The following is a 17310-nucleotide window of genomic DNA, read 5'->3' on the forward strand; positions in this document are numbered from 1 at the left end:
AGCAGCATGCTTTTGCTTTTGCATGACAGCAGAGATGGTTACCAGCCATATTGTACCATCAACCATATCATAAATTGGTAATAAGATGGTAATAAGATGGGCATGGTTACCTGTCCTTTTGCACTGCCCCATTTGGGGCTGTCATAAGTGCCCCTGGCAGAGCAGCCAGGGGCGCAAAAGCAAAAATTGGGAATGACTACCTAAATCAATCCCTCCTTTTTGGTATCTAAAAATAGAATCAGTCCTGCCTAGATTATGGGCAAGTGTACTAGAGAACCACTGTATCATAGAACCAGAGAGCACAGCCGCTCTGTGTCTGATCCTGCATAAATTATGAGCTGTATGCTATTCACAGGGGGTGCTCCTGCAACAACAACACCTCTTCATTCCGTTCTTACCCCAGCCTTCCTGGGCTACCATACCATTGTCCCCCCACTTGTGTGATGAAGTAATAAATAATGCAGGAATAAGACACAGTGACTTGTTTGTGAGAAATGACTGGAAGGAAGCCTCCAGCTGCAATGATAGTCCAGGCAGGACATTAAGGAGTGTGGATGAAGGAGCCCATCATCCCTCTGCTAGTCCAGGGGCAATTGAATCTTTTATTTACAATGAAGGGTGGGGGCTGATGGAGCTCAGCCCCCTGTTGCAATTATGAGGACGGTTACCAGCCATATTGTACCATCAGCCATCAAAAATTAGGGACAGGCGCCCTTGATCGACCTTACTGATACTAGTCGGCATGGTTACCAGCCCTTGTGCACTGCCCCATGTGCCAATAGGCTGATGGTACAAAAAGATGGAAATGCATCCTCATCATCAGCCATCCATAGCGTGGGGGGAGCACGGATGTTGGTGTTGAGTGCTGCACCATCGCGTCTATCTGCAGCATTCAGTACAGATAGGGTGACATGTAAAAGACTCAACAGAGGATTGTTTTCACTTCTGGTGGTGGGTGGGGTGTGTGCGCAAATCGCCGAACTATGCCCTGACCCACCGCAGACACTGTGTTTGACCCTAGAAGCATTTGGAGCTCATCCAAGAATGCAAATACTTTTCGGAGACAGCAGGAACTGTGGGATACCTTGCGTCCTCCTTCCCCCCTCCCTCCATGAGCGTCCATTATATTCTTTGGCTTTCCGTTACGCTCGTCACGCAGCTGCGTGCTGAGTCTGTGCTATGCCGTCTGTCCGGAGATTTTTTAAAAATACTTTGGACCAGGCGTAACATTACAGTAATTACCCTAATTAGATGCAGGAGTCTCCGAGCGAGATCACCCTGAGGAGGGTCACTGAAGGAGATAGAGAGCGCATGCTGCGTGAAAGCTAGCACGAACCAGGGCCCGATGCAGCCGTGCTCGGGGAGGCAGTGCTCCCTGAGTTCCTCATGAAAGCCTCGCGTGGAAAACTGTGCTACCACGGAGCACCCAATAAGGCAGCTCTCCTCAGGAACCTCCTGCTGATGCTTTTCGATTAACGCAAGGAGAGCTTCGTGGAGATCTCCAAGGATGATTTCTGTTCTATACCCATATCTAGAGAGCCCTCCTTTTCACACAGTTCAGATTCCTGTTATATTAAGAATAAAAGTTAACATGGTTACAGCACTTACCGACTGCTCCTTCCCCTGATTCAGGGTCCGGGTTAATGGCCGGGGAGGGTTGTTGGGGGATCTCCGTGACGGTGATGAATAGATCCTGGCTGTCGGGGAAACCAGCGTTGTAAGCGCTCTCGCCTGCCTCGTCCTCCACAAACCCTTCCTCATCTTCCCCGTCCGCGAACATCGCCGAGGAACTGGCCGTCGACACTGTCCCATCGTCAGAGTCCACGGTCACTGGTGGGGCAGTGGTGGCAGGCTCCGTAGCGTCCGTTTGCCACTTTGATTTTTTGGTAGCCTTGCCTGGGGTCCTTGGTTTTCACGCGGCGATGCGTTGCATGACGGCTGTATCCTCTGTCTGGATCATGGCTTTGGAGACCTTCTCGTAGGTCTTTGCATTCCGTTTGTTGGAGCGCAGCTCCGAAAGCACAGACTCCTCACCCCACACACCGATCAGATCCAAGAGTTCCCGGTCAGTCTAAGCCGGGTCCCTTTTTCTATTCAGAGATTACATGAACTCCTCTGCTGGAGAGCTCTGCATTGCTGCCGGTGCTGCTGAGCTCGCCCCGATGTCCAACCACAAAATGAGATTCTAACTGTCCAGACAGGAAAATGAATTCAAATTTTCCCGGGTCGTTTCCTGTGTGGCTGCTCAGAGCATCGAAGCTCGGACTGCTGTCCAGAGCGTCAACAGAGTGGTGCACTGTGGGATAGCTCCCGGAGCTACTAAGTTCGATTTGCATCCACACCTAGCCTAATTCGAGCTAGCCATGTCGAATTTAGCGTTACTCCACCTGTCGGGGTGGAGTACCAAATTCGAACTAAAGAGCCCTCTAGTTCGAATTAAATGGCTTCCTAGTGTGGACGGTTGAGCGGTTAGTTCGAATTAACGCTGCTAAATTCGAATTAAAGTCCTAGTGTAGACCAGGCCTTAGAGCTTTTTCTCTTCAAGCCTCTTATCCCAATCTATGGGCCAACCTCCACATTTCAGAGTTTAGAATTTACTCTCATCACCCTCGTATGGCACTTTCCATGTGAATTGGGCAAAGCAAGTGGGGGAAGCTCCATGCCTAATGAAAACCAATGCTCTGGGTGAGGCCTGAACTCACACCCACAGATGTATTTCCCCCTTCACAAGCCACTATAGGTGCTTCTTTGACAAACTTGGGCTGTAGGTGGTTGTGTGGGTCTGTGGTTTACCACTTTGGTTGCTCTGTGAAAAGCTGATGGTTCGAATCTAACAGAACCTGGTGGGTTTTTGTTTTGTTTTAAGCAATGAGAATCCAGTACATTTTAACAGGCAGAAAATCTCCTCTATTCTGGTCTAGCCCTATTTGACTCCTTCTGCCCATCTTCTTCCTTCCCCCTCAGTGTCTTTCCTTCCCCATTGGGGACATGCAGAGATGAACCCCAGTCAGTCTGTGTCACAGAGAGTTTGTATCTCCTAAGGAGTGTGGGTGAAGGATTCCAGCTGAATTATCTCCACTCATCTGGGTTAGAAACATTTGTTTCTTTCAAGCAGATAGTGGGAAATCAGACATTAATTCAGACCCAGGAGGCAAGGCAGAGGCTTCATGACCTTGATCTCCATGAAGGGAGAGAGGGTCCCCAGGAAGGAAGAAAGCTTCCTTTAGACTCAAGCTGGGGTCTCCTGGAAGTTGGAAAAGACCCTTGGTCACTGAGGATCTCATGGGATCATGCTGCTCCAGAGGCTCCAGAGTCCTGGGTGCGGGGAGGGGGTCACTGCACAGTCTGAAATGGAAGGGAGGACCCTGGAAGGGAAGGGGAGGAACAGAAAATGGAGGGGAATGAAACAGAGCAAACCCCTTTTCTCTCTCCCCTCCCTGACCCAGCAAGAAATGTTATCAATGGGGAAACTCCCCACCATGAACGGCAGAGAATACAGAGACATTTGCCTCAAACTGAGCAGTAGGGTGACCAGACACCAAGTGTGAAAAATCAGGGGCTTTCACCAGATGCATTGGTGATATAGTGGTGAGCATAGCTGCCTTCCAAGCAGCTGACCTAGGTTTGATCCTCAGCCAATGCAGCGATGTGATGTTTCCTCCACTGGGAATTGGTTTAGTTTCAGTCACTTTGTATCAGTTTATTAATAGAATGAGGGAATCAATGTTCCAAATCCCAGCAGATCATTAAACACCCAGGGGAGGAGTAAAGGGGTAAGACCATAAAATGAGCAGGTAGAGTCATCCAGGTATTACAATGTTTGGTTTAAAAAAAAAATCCTTCCCTCTCCCTTTTAGACTCAGAATCTTTAAGGTCTGAGGGACCATTGCAATCATCTAGTCTGACCTGCTGCACCTTGCAGGCCAAAAGACCCCACCCACCCACTCCAGTAATAGACCTGGGAGGGGAGGCAGCTTTGTGCTCTGCCCCTACCCCAATGGGTGTGCAGAGATGTGCCAGCAGCACTAAGGTGGCTCCCTGCCCACTCTGCTTCTGTCCCTCTGTGCCGCTCCCAGAGGTGGCTGGCATGTCCTGGCATCCCCTGGAGCGGGGGGAGTGTCTCCATGCGCTGCCCTTGCCCCGAGTACCAACTCTGCAGCTCCCATTGGCCAGGAACTGCAGCCAATGGGAGCTGTGGGGGCAGTGCCTGCAGGCCAGAGACCCCCCTAGGGGTCACCTAGGAGCTGCTGCTGGAGGGTTGTGTGTACCGGTCACTTTGGGAGCTGCAGTACCTGGGGTAAGCACCACCCCTCCTGCACCCCAACCCCACCCCCCAGCGCAGAGCCCGCACCCAAATTTCCTCCCAGAGCTTTGCTTGTCTTCCTTTCACCCAGAACCATCCTTCTTCTCCTGGGCTGCAGGTAGCCATCCTTGGGAAGCCAAGAGGCAGGCACAGGATTCTACCTCCCAGCAGCCAACCGCACTTCCCCAGGCTTTGCAGAGTGAATGGTGACGCTCTACTAACCCCACTTAGCCGCACTGAGGTGCTTAGCTTCTGCCCTGCCTTCCTCAGCTCAACTTTCCTCTTTTGCCCCATTCCTGCCTCACTTCCTCCTTTGGCAAGTCACGCAAAGGAGGCCAGCAGGAAGAACCGGCCTCTGTAGGCCAACCTCCCAGGGCAGAGGAGACCAAGCCACATGTCTCCAAAAGGTGATTGGCCCAGATCCTCCAGCTTTCCCCTGCTGCTGCCAAGGCCTTTTTCTCAGCTCATTTCACCACACTCAGCCATGCAGGGGTTGGGGTTACCCCAAGGACAGGCCAGTGGCAGCAGTAGGAGTGCCTTGCCGGACAGCCAGGGGAGCTGGGAAAAGGAAATTAGCATGTTTCTGCCTGGTTTCAAACCAGGGATCTTTTGCATATTAAGCAAACGTGCTAACCACTACACTACAAAAACTCTCTCACAGTGCTCTGCCCCTCCCTTCATAAAAACATAAGAATGGCCATACTGGGTCAGACCAAAGGTCCATCCAGCCCAATATCCTATCTGCCAACAGTGGCCAATGCCAGGTGCCCCACAGGGAGTGAATCTAATAGGTAATGATCAAGTGATCTCTCTCCTGCCATCCATCTCCACCCTCTGGCAAACAGAGGCTAGGAACATCATTCCTTACCCATCCTGGCTAATAGCCATTCATGGACTTAACCTCCATTAATTTATCTAAGATGCCACAAGTACTCCTCATTCTTTTTGGTGATACAGACTAACACGGCTACCACTCTGAAACCTATTAATTTATCTAGTTCTTTTTTAAACCCTGTTATAGTCCTCGCCTTCACAGCATCCTCAGGCAAGGAGTTCGACATGTTGACTGTGCAAAGAAGAACTTCCTTTTATTTGTTTAAAACCTGGTGCGCATTAATTTCATTTGCTGGCCCCTAGTTCTTTATTATGGAAACAAGTAAATAACTTTTCCTTATCCACTTTCTCCACACCACTCATGATTTTATAGACCTCTATCATATCCCCTCATAGTCTCCTCTTTTCCAGGATGAAAAGTTCTAGCCTCTTTAATCTCTCCTCATATGGGATCCATTCCAAAGCCCTAATCATTTTAGTTGCCCTTCTCTGAACCTTTTCTAATGCCAGTATATCTTTTTTGAAATGAGGAGACCACATCTCTACGCAGTATTCGAGATGTGGGTGTAACATGGATTTATATAAGGGCAATAAGATATTCTCTGTCTTATTCTCTATCCCTTTTTTAATGATTCCTAACATCCTGTTTGCTTTTTTGACTGCCGCTGAACACTGCATGGTCATTTTCAGAGAACTATCCACGATGACTCAGTATTCTTGCCAGCAAGTTAGGGTTAGGGTTAGGGTTAGGGTTAGGGTTAGTATGCAAAGTCATGGAAAAAATTTTAAAGGAGAGAGTGGTTACGGACCTTGAGGCCGATGGCAACTGGGACAAATTACAGCATGGTTTTACGAAAGGTAGATCGTGCCAAACCAACCTGATCTCCTTCTTTGAGAAAGTAACAGATTTTTTAGACAAGGGAAATGTGGTGGATCTAATATATCTTGATTTCAGTAAGGCGTTTGATACGGGATCGAAATGAAAATCCAGAGGTGGATAAGGAGCTGGTTAAAGGGGAGACTGCAGAGGGTCATATTGAAGGGTGAACTGTCGGGTTGGAGGGGGGTTACCAGTGGAGTTCCTCAAGGTTCGGTTTTGGGTCCGATTTTATTTAATCTATTTATCGCTGACCTCGGAACCAAAAGTAGGAGTGGGCTGATAAAGTTTGCGGATGACACAAAGTTGGGAGGTATTGCCAATTCGGAAAAGGATCGGGATATCCTCCAGGGAGATTTGGATGACCTTGTAAACTGGTGTATTAGTAACAGGATGAAATTCAATAGTGAGAAGTGTAAGGTTATGCATTTAGGGATGACTAACAAGAACTTTAGTTATAAGCTGGGGACGCACCAGTTGGAAGTAACGGAGGAGGAGAAGGACCTAGGAGTCCTGGTTGATCGTAGGATGACTATGAGTAGGCAATGTGATGTGGCCGTTAAAAAAGCTAATGCGGTCTTGGGATGCATTAGGCGAGGTATTTCTAGTAGAGATAAGGAGGTGCTAGTCCCGTTATATAAGGCGTTGGTGAGACCTCATTTGGAGTATTGTGTGCAGTTTTGGTCTCCCATGTTTAAGAAGGATGAACTCAAACTGGAACGGGTACAAAGAAGGGCCACTAGAATGATCCGAGGAATGGAAAGCCTGTCGTATGAAAGGAGACTTGAGGAGCTCAGTTTGTTTTCCTTAACCAAAAGAAGGATAAGAGGAGATATGATTGCTCTCTTTAAATATATCAGAGGGATAAATACCAGGGAAGGAGAGGAATTATTTCAGCTCAGTGCTAATGTGGACATGAGGACAAATGGATACAAATTGTCAGTCAGGAAATTTAGGCTTGAAATTAGACGACGGTTTCTAACCATCAGAGGAGTGCAATTCTGGAACAGCCTACCGAGGGAAACAGTGGGGGTGAAGGAGCTCCATGACTTTAAGATTAAGCTGGATAAGTTTATGGAGGAGATGGTATGATAGGATAACGGGCTTAGTCAATATGTCAATTAAGTGCCACACTGGTAATTAGTACAATGGGTCAATGATAGGATATTGTTAGCCTTTTTCCAGAGGGTATAGCTGGAGAGTCTTGCCCGCATGCTCGGGGTTCAGCTGACCGCCATATTTGGGGTCGGGAAGGAATTTTCCTCCAGGGTAGATTGGCAGTGGCCCTGGAGGTTTTTCGCCTTCCTCCGAAGCATGGGGCAGGGGTCGCTTGCTTAAGGAGTGGGTGGATCGGCTTATGTGGCCTGCATCTTGCAGAAGGTCAGACTAGATGATCATAATGGTCCCTTCTGATCTTGAATTCTATGATTCTATGAAGTTAAAGAAGTATGGGCTGGATGAATGGACGGTAAGGTGGATAGAAAACTGGCTAGATGGTCGGGCTTAACGGGTAGTGATCAATGGTTCCATGTCTAGTTGGCAGCCAGTATCAAGTGGAGTGCCCCAAAGGTCGGTGCTGGGGCCTTCATTAACGATCTGGAGGATGGTGTAGACTGCACCCTTAGCAAGTTTGCAGATGAAACTAAACTGGGAGGAGTGGTTGATACGCTGGAGGGTAGGGATAGGATACAGAGGGACCTAGACAAATTAGAGGATTGGGCCAAAAGAAATATGATGAGGTTCAACAAGGACAAATGCAGAGTCCTGCACTTAGGACGGAAGAATCCCATGCACTGCTACAGACTAGGGACCGAATGGCTGGGCAGCAGTTCTGCAGAAAAGGACCTAGGGGTTACAGTGGATGAAAAGCTGAATATGAGTCAACAGTGTGCCCTTGTTGCCAAGAAGGCTAATGGCATTTTGGGTTGTATAAATAGGGGCATTTCCAGCAGATCAAGGGATGTGATCATTCCCCTCTACTCAGCACTGGTGAGGCCTCATGTGGAGTACTGTGTCCAGTTTTGGGCCCCACACTACAAGAAGGATGTGGATAAATTGGAGAGAGTCCAGCGGAGGGCAACAAAAATGATTAGGGGGCTGGAGCACATGACTTATGAGGAGAGGCTGAGGGAACTGGGATTGTTTAGTCTGCAGAAGAGAAGAATGAGGGGGGATTTGATAGCTGCTTTCAACTACCTGAAAGGGGGTTCCAAAGAGGATGGATCTAGACTGTTCTCAGTGGTAGAAAACAACAGAACAAGGAGTAATGGTCTCAAGTTGCAGAGGGGGAGGTTTAGGTTGGACATTAGGAAAAACATTTTCACTAGTAGGGTGGTGAAGAACTGGAATGGGTTACCTAGGGAGGTAGTGGAATCTCCTTCCTTAGAGGTTTTTAAGGTCAGGCTTGACAAAGCCCTGGCTGGGATGATTTAGTTGGGTTTGGTCCTGCTTTGAGCAGGGGGTTGGACTAGATGACCTCCTGAGGTCCCTTCCAACCCTGAGATTCTATGATTCTATGATTCTATGACTCCAAGATCTCTTTCCTGATTAGCTGTAGCTAACTTTGCCCCCATCATATTGTATGTATAGTTGGGGTTATTTTTTCCAATGTGCATTACTTTACATTTATCCACATTACATTTCATTTGCCACTTTGTTGCCCAATCACTTAGTTTTGTGAGATCTCTTTGAAGTTCTTTCACAATCTGCTTTGGTCTTAATTATCTTGAGCAGTTTAGTATCATCTGCAAACTTTGCCACCTCACTGTTTACTCCTTTCTCCAGATCATTTATGAGTAAGTTGAATAGGATTGGTCCTAGGACTGACCCTTGGGGAACACCACTAGTTACTCCTCTCCATTCTGAACACACCGATGGGCAAACCTGGAGAAAGTGGTGGCAGCCCTTCGATAGGTCAGCTGGCAGAGCAAAGGACTGGAGCCGGCACTCAGGAAGTCATCCTTACGTTGCCCTTGTGACTCCAGCTTGAAGGAGAGCTGCTTTTTCTTCCCCTTGCTGAGAAAGAGCAAGAGAAGAAAGAAAGGTCAGGTGGGCCAACTCTTGCTTGGAAGCCACCCACTGAAAACTGAAAAACAAAAAAGTAGAGCTGTAAAAGGCTTCAAAGCCCACCAGGCCCAACCCCCCTTCTAATACAGCAGAAAAGCCACACGTCTCCTGACTAGGTAGGGACATCCTATTGCCCCACAAGAAGTGGAAGGCCATCGTGTTCGGCCTCAGCAGCACTCATGGAGCAGGGGGAAATTCCCCACAGCCAAAAGATAAGTCTTGAGCATCACAACTTTGTAGGTAATTACAAGGTCCACTTACGCCACTGGCTGAGCCATTCCTCACAGGCCAGCAACCGCTTCTCCCATTTTGTGTTCCCCACCATGTCCCCAACTGAATGCTAAAAGGCCCAAGCTTATCCACATGCCCACTCTTGCAACCCTCTTCTTCCGCCCTGACTGATAGGGGGGAGTGTTGAGCCTCCCTCCCTTAGGCCCTTCAGCATTCCTGGGGAACACCAACACCGCCCAAGTGACTTTGGGCCAGTAGGTCAACCAATCATGCTGCCTCCTAAGCCAGGCTGCAGCCTAGCTTCAGGACTCAGAGGAAATGCAGCTCCCATCCCTTCCTACAGGACTCCAGGCACGGCCAGCCTTCTGGACCAAACGTCCCCTCTTGTGCTCAAGTCACAACAGCTAGCGGGTAAAAGACAGGCTTTCATGGCATTTGAGAAAGCAAGATAGAGCCTTGGGAGACCCAGCACGGTTAGGAGGCACAGAAATTGTCTTCAGATCCCACGAGACTTCAACTGAGATTGCAGGATTCAAAGTCTTTTCCTGGGTTGTACAATGCTAAGTGCTTGGAGATCATTTCCTCAATTTGGGGAGACAGCCCCTACCTGCCTGGCTGACCATCTCCCTGTGGGCTTGACTACACTTGCACATTATAGCACAATAAAGCCTCCCAGAGCGCTCTACCTTACTCCCCGTCCACACTGGCAAGGCAGGGCAAGCACTCTGACTCCCTGGCTAGAGCGGTCTTGGTACTCCACCTCCTGGAAGGATTAACAGCTGTTGTGTATTGGGTGAATCACTGCAGCTCCAGTGTAAATGAGAAGTAACGTTACTACACACTGATTGACCTCCGGAAGCGTCCCATAATCCTCTTAACTGAAGTGGTCTCTCATGTCTTTGTTGTGAACTCGGGACGCAGACATGCCCTTTCAAAGCTCCAGTTCTGAGATGGGCTGCTTTAGCTGGTCCGAGAAAAAAAAAACTACTACTGTTTGCCTTTGAATGAGTGAGAGAGAGGTGGGAGAAGAAAGGTGGGGGTCTGAATTTACAAGACAGCATGCTGACACACTCTCAGCACCCCAAAAATCCACTCTCTCTCCCCCCACACTCCCTGTCACACTCCACCCCACCCCACCCCTTTTGAAAAGGACGTTGCAGCCTCATGAATGCTGGAATAGCGTCCCATAATGTACCGCTCCCAGTGCAGCTGAAAGTGCTACAAATGTGGCCACACCAGTGTGCTTTCCACTCTTAGGGTGGACAGACTAGCACACTTTCCCTAGTGCGCTCTCCGATGGCTGATTTAACGTAAAGTGCTCTACAGCTGCAAGTGTAGCCATACCCTATTAGAGAGACAAGGTGGGGACCAACTTCTGTTGGTGAGAGAGACAAGCTTTCAAGCTACATAGCTCTTCTTCAAGTCTGGGAAAGGTACTAGGAGTGCTGGCCCTTACACCATGGGACCAATAGGGAACCCCCAGACCTCTGCTGAGTTCTGGTGTGGATGACCCTGTGGGGGCAGCCCTGCATTTGCTCACCAAGTTGTCATGCAGCAGTTTGCTGCAGCTCCCAGAGGCCTTTCTTAATCCAGACTGAGAGGCCAATGGGCATGTGAGGAAGTTGCCCCCTCCGTCCCAGGCAGTGCATGGCCCTTCCTAGGAAAGGCAAAGTCCTGAGGGAAAAAGTGATGTCAAATAACCCCTGAAGAGATATGGCCTTTAGTTTTTGGGAGACCACCACATGTGGAAAAGTTCCCTCTTTACCTGAGCAAGGACTTGAACCCTCCAATTAAAAGTCTGATGCTCTACCAACTGAGCTAGCCAGGGTCATATAAAGAAGGTCAAGTTTGGTGCAGAAGAGAAACTAGTTAAGAAAAAGAGGGCAGAAAACAATCCAGAAAATTTCCTACTCTTGCTCCCTTAGCAGCCCTAGTCCCATCTTGCTCCTCCATCTGGTGCCCAGAGAAATTATTCTTTTTTTAGTTAAATATCAGATCCAGGAGAAAACATGCTTATGCAAAGCAAAATAAAATTGACCTGTCTCATGCAGTGGTACATAGACTTCTGTTCAGACTGAGCCTAAGGACAGGGGTGGGCTCGCTTCTGGATCAAACGTCCCCTCTTGTGTGAGTCACAACAGCTAGTGGGCAAAAGACAGGCTACCATGTCATTGGAGAGAGCAAGATGAAGCTTTGGAAATCCTAGGATGGTTAGCTGGCAATGAAAGGACCCCAAGGTCCTACTGAGACTTGAATTTCAATTGCAGGATTCAAAGCCCTGAGTGCTGGCCCTAACACCATGGGACCCATTGATTTCTGACAGGGAGGACCCAGTGGGAACATGCCTCTCTGGCCAGCCCTCAGTGCTTTGCTGCAGGCCCAGAGGCCTTTCTTCCTCCAGACTGTGAGGAAATAGCACCCTCAGTCCCAGGCAAGGAAAGGTGAAGCCCTGAAGAGGAGGAACTGAAGTTAAGGAGAGTCCTCAAGATATTCCTTCTGAAGTTCTTAGGAGATATTGCAGGGGGAGCTGGCTTTTTGCCTGACCAGGGACCTGAACCCTGGACTCTCCAATTAGAAGTCTGATGCTCTACCAACTGAGCTAGCCAGGCTCACATTTAAAAGAGGCAAATTTCATGCAGAAGAGAAACTAATCAAGAAAATAAGAGCAGGAAACAATACAGAAAACCTGCTACGCTCACTCTCAGCCACAGCCTGATCCTCCCTCTGGCGCCCGGAGAGCTTATTCTTTTTTTAGTTAAATATCAAATCCAGGGGAAAACACAGTTACACGAAGCAAAACGAAATCACAAACAGAAATGTCATTGGAAATACAAAAATAAAAAAGGAAAATGCAATCCCCATGACTTTATCATGCTTCGGCCATTCCTGTACCAAGAGCACCCGCTAAGGGCCCTGTGTGCTTACGAGAAACCTGGAGGAACTCATACCACAGCCTGAACATGAAACTTGACTGCTCCCAGGTGCCGCAGTAAAACCCTGTCCCTGCTGTGACGTTGCACTCCATAGGATTTTATGAAAATATGCTAATGAGTGTGAATATAATGTAACTGGAATATGCTTCATGAAAAAGGTCTCTTGTAAGGTATCATTACAAAGTTTATAATCTACGGTGTGTGTTCATCCTATTTGTATGAACCGATCATTCTTGGATCTGAAACTAGAAATGTGAAATATAACTCTGAGGTCCTGTTGTAATTATGCAAGGTGTGGGCCATTAATAGTGGTTTGGACTCTTGATGGCTCCCATTAATCAGGACAATTGACTGGAGATGGCTCTGTCCTGCACCATCTGTGAGTCAGGCCAGGGAGAATGACGGCTTGGAGTCTCACAGGACATGTGACCATGTCACCTGGTACAGGAATCCATCTTAAACCTGAGGCTTTTCCCCAGGAGAGAGACAAAAGATCCCTGCCTTGTAGCAAAGCTGTATAAGGGGGTGGAATAGAACAAAGGTGGCTGCAGTCATGATAAATCCCCTAGCTACCACCTGAGCTGGAACAAGGACTATACCAGGTGAAAAGATTGGGCCCAGACAAGAAGTAAGTCTAGCCTGCAAACAAAGCTTTTTGGAAGATTTCTGAGGGTGAGATTTTATCTGTATTGAGTTTCATACTGTATTAGGTTTAGATTTGCATGTTTTTGTTTTATTTTGCTCTATGGAGAATACAAACTCCACAGAGAAGGAAAAGTTAATGCCTTAGAACAGTCTGTGTGTGTGTGTGTGTGTGTGTGTGTGTTAGATGGGTGGGAGGGTGTTTAGAAACCACTCTCCTATACTTTCTTTTCTCTGAATTCCTTTAGAAAATCTGAAGCAGGGAGCAAAAACCATTGTCTTTTCTGAGGCTTGAACGCAGGAACATTCAGATTATGAAACTAACATGCTGCTAACTGTGCTAAGAAAGCTTGGTAAAGCTTTAGGCTCAGTGCATATAGGACCCTCCTACAGCAGTGACTGGGGCAAGGAAGGAGCCAGGGGTGTGCTGGAAGAAGCAGGGAGATCTGGTGCCCACAGACCTGTCCTGACAGCTTTCTCAGCAAATAAATCAATTCTCCCTACTAGTGAATAACATATTGGAGCTAATGGCAGCACAGAGTAGATGTTTCCAAGCTATACACCCGCTTTCACAACTTACTTTGTGCATTGGGCAAAGCAAGTTGGGGAAGCTACATGGGTAATAGAAACCAAGGCTTGAACTCATAGCACAAGTAGTGGTCCCTTTTACACTAACCAGTTGCACCACTGCAGGTTCTTTTAGAAAAAGATGGGAAGCAGGCAGTTATCTGTCCTGTGGGACCTTCTAGACTAACAGATGTATAGGAGCACAAGCTTTCGTGGGTGAATACCCACGTCGTCAGATGAATGGAGTGGAAATTTGCAGGGGCAGGTATAAATATGCAGGCAAGAATCAGTCTAGAGATAACAACATTAGTTCAATCAGGGAGGATGAGACCCTCTTCTGGCAGTTGAGGTGTGAACACCAAGGGAGGAGAAACTGCTTTTGTAGTTGGCTAGCCAGTCACAGAATTTCCACTCCATTCATCTGACGAAGTGGGTATCCATGAAAGCTTATACATCTGTTAGTCTATAAGTTGCCACAGGACTCTTTGTCGCTTTTTACAGATCCAGACTAATGCAGCTGCCCCTCTGATACTCAAAAAGACAGTGTCCCCTAGTGGGTGTAAATCACTGACCTTTCTCCTCTCTGAGCACTGACTGCCCCTCTGTTTCCTTGCCTCTCAGTCTGTACAGATGGGACCAGTGGTGAGCTGCAGATGGTTCGCACCGGTTCACTAGAATCGGTTGCTAAAATTAGATGCCGGTAGAGAACCGAATGTTAAAGAGCCAGGCAGGTAGAACAACAACTCTGGTCTGCTGGCCGGATGTGGCCCGCAGGACCGCCCTGTCTCCCACCTGAGCAGCTCCCAGGATTCTTTGCCCCCTACCCCCCGCAGAGCCGCATCGTGGTCAGCCCGCCAGCTCAGCTGAACTCCAGCTTCATCCTGATGATTTGAGCGGCTGCCAAAAGGTAAGAGGGGGCTGGGAGCTTCAGGGCCGCCTGGGGGCAAGTGGGGCAATTTGCCCCGGGCCCTGCAGGGGGCCCCTGCCCCACGAGGATTGCCCCCCGACCCCGACCCCACAGAGCCGCAGTGACCAGCCGCCGGCAGCTGGGCAGCTCAGCGGAGCTCCAGCTTGTCCTGCTGCTTTGAGCGGCCGGCCGGCAAAGTGGGGGGCTGTGAGCTCCAAGGTCGCCCGGAGGGGCGATTTGCCCTGGGCCCTGCAGGGGCCTCCTGCCCCATGAGGATGTCCCCCCCCAGCCCCTCCCCCGCAGAGCCGCAGTGGCCAGCCGCTGGCAGCTGGGAAGCTCAGCGGAGCTCCAGCTTGTCCTGCTGCTTTGAGCGGCCGCCAAAGTAAGGGGGGGCTGCGAGCTCCGGCGCCACCTGGGGCGGGGAGAGCGAGTGGAGCAATTTGCCCCGGGCCCCCTGCCCCATGAGGATGTTCCCCCCACCCCTTGACTCCACCTTCCCCCATCCCCTGGCTCAGAGCATTGTGCATTTTTTAGTTAGGGGAGTGCTGTAGTGGGGACCTGTGTATAGTGTGTGTGCCAGACAGAGCTGTGTGTTGTAGGGCGGCTGGGTAGCAGGGGAGTTGTGCGGCTGGGAGAAAGTCTGCACAGTAGTGGGTGAGGGCTGGCGGTTGTGCACTGAGGAGGGATGTATAATACTTGGGGTTGTGCAGTTCAGGTCACTTATGGTGTGTATGGGAGGAGGGTTGTGTACAGTGTGTTGTGTTGCTGGGGCTGAGGTGCTGTATGCTCTGCTGGGACTGCACAGGGTTCTTGCAGCACAACGGATTGTTTGTTGAGTGTGGTGTAGATGGGGGTTGTTGTGCAGTGGTTGTGTAGCTGGCGTACCTTGGGTTGGCTGCCTAGGGCTCCTGGCAGCCAGCAGCTTGTTGGCTGAGCTGTAATTTATAAACCTCCCAATGCAGCTCCTGGAGGAGCCTGTGTGATGAGGGAAGGAGGGAAGGATGGACCCAGGACAGGGTGTATGTGGGGGGGGCTCCTTTTATTCTCCAGGGGAGAGTCAGCCCCCAGTTCTGCCTCTGGGTGGGTTCAGATCTCTCCGGCAGTAGCATTTGGTAAGGCGAGCGGTGGCTTGTGGGGCAGGGTCCGTGGTCCCGGGTTAGGGTGTCCAGAAGTCCCGATTTTGTTTTTTTTTTCTTATATAGGCTCCTATTACCCCCCACCCTCCACCCCCTGTCCCAATTTTTCACATTTACCGTCTGGTCATCCTACCCCGGGTAAGCCAAATGGAGCAGCCTGTGCCCGGGTAGCACTTGGCAGAGCTGTGCCCGGCGGCCATCTGGGGCTGGCTGGCAGCAACTAGCTGTGGAGTTTGCAGACAGTTGCTGCAGCCGTCCAAGTATCTGCACACACATTCTGTGTAGGTCACTTTCTGCAAACAAGCTGCCTGTTGCAGTTCTCAGAGCCCCAAGCGGACCCCAAAGAACCCGCCGAAGACCCGGAGCGCCGCTGGGTAAGTAAAAAATTAAAAAGGCGCCTTTAGCCAGGGAAGGGATTCTCATTGGGCACGGGGCCCGATTCAGGGGAATCGGTGGAATCGGCTTAAAGCCGGCCCTGCCAGTGTTTGCTCACCCCAGTCTAGTTTATTATTTTATTAACAGGGTCGCACTTGTCTCGTTCGTTAAGTTGATACACGCATGTGAGTCAAATGTCATCGCTCCCAAAGTTCATCTTGTTGAGAGAGAGAGAGACAACGTCTTGTTTCTGGTGTTAATTGAAGTCGCACTTGCCTTGTTCATGCACTGGTGCATCTGTTTTCTACACAACCAGTCATAGTCAGTCTGTTCGTTTCTAGTAAATTGCATGTGATATTTCAGTGTGTAATACTAACTGGACTGTTATTTGAAGATTAAAGTTTTCTATTCAATATTATTTATCCTTCATAATGAAACGCCAGAAAAGCATTAGTGATTGGTTTTCCAGTAAAATGACAAAATCATTAGTCAATAGTTCGAGTAGTGAAAATAATGATTTAATTACTGAAAATACCGATGACAATAATTTTGGTGATGAAAATATCTTAAAAGTTGAATCATCTGAAAATGTGTCCACAATGGAAGAGGATTTACATGATTGTGAAAATGTACTACCCGATTGTTCTGAGCAGGCACAATATTTTTTAAAGAAATATAATGGCTTGATAATTAATTGAAGGCAAAAAACTTGGCTGTTCCCACTGTGCAAAGGCATCACATTTGGGGGTCCTTGGAGGAAAATCTTAACACGTTTCTTCAGAATGGCAAAAGTGTACTATTAAAGCATCTGGAACTGATAAAAAAGTTCAGCAAGCATCATTAAGAAAAAAAATGAAGGAACATTTTGAATCAAGCTCTCATTTGAGACTTATATTTTAAATGAATCTAAAAAAGAACCTCTCACTACAGTGATTGATAAACTTACTGAACAAAATATTGCAATAACCAGCAAAATTTTCAACATTGTTTACAGCTTAGTAAAAAGAAACCGACCAATGTCAGATATGGAGGATGAAGCAGAGCTACAAATTAAGAATGAAACTGATTTAGGGAACCGCCTACATTCTCAATTTTCGGCCATCAGAATCATAGAACATATTGCTGAATTAATAAAAAAACAAATTTTTAGTAAAATCATCGAAAACTATTCAAAGATTTGTATTATTATTGATGAAGCTTCTACAATTTCAAGTAAAACTGTGCTTCTAATTCTTTTAAAATGTGAACTACAAGATTCTTCACCAACAATTTTTCTCGATTTAGTGGAATTAGAATCAACAAAAGCAGAAAATATTTATAATGCTTTGAGACATACATTAACTGATACAGGATTTGACACAGAATATTTAAAGAAAAATTTAGAATCATAGAATCTCAGGGTTGGAAGGGACCTCAGGAGGTCATCTAGTCCAACCCCC

General features: G+C 48.2%; 1 protein-coding gene and 2 non-coding genes across 3 annotated transcripts in view; all 3 read right to left on the reverse strand.

The window, feature by feature from the left end:
* The window catches only part of LOC123350391 (zinc finger protein 850-like), a 586050-nt gene that overhangs the window by 79881 nt on the left and 488859 nt on the right, over positions 1-17310 (reverse strand). The window lies entirely within an intron of this gene.
* Positions 4882-4954, reverse strand: TRNAI-AAU. The gene has a single exon. It is a non-coding gene; the product is annotated as a tRNA-Ile (tRNA).
* Positions 11848-11920, reverse strand: TRNAR-UCU. The gene has a single exon. It is a non-coding gene; the product is annotated as a tRNA-Arg (tRNA).

The sequence above is a fragment of the Mauremys mutica genome, chromosome 15 (assembly GCF_020497125.1).
Source record: "Mauremys mutica isolate MM-2020 ecotype Southern chromosome 15, ASM2049712v1, whole genome shotgun sequence".
Taxonomy (NCBI): domain Eukaryota; kingdom Metazoa; phylum Chordata; order Testudines; family Geoemydidae; genus Mauremys; species Mauremys mutica.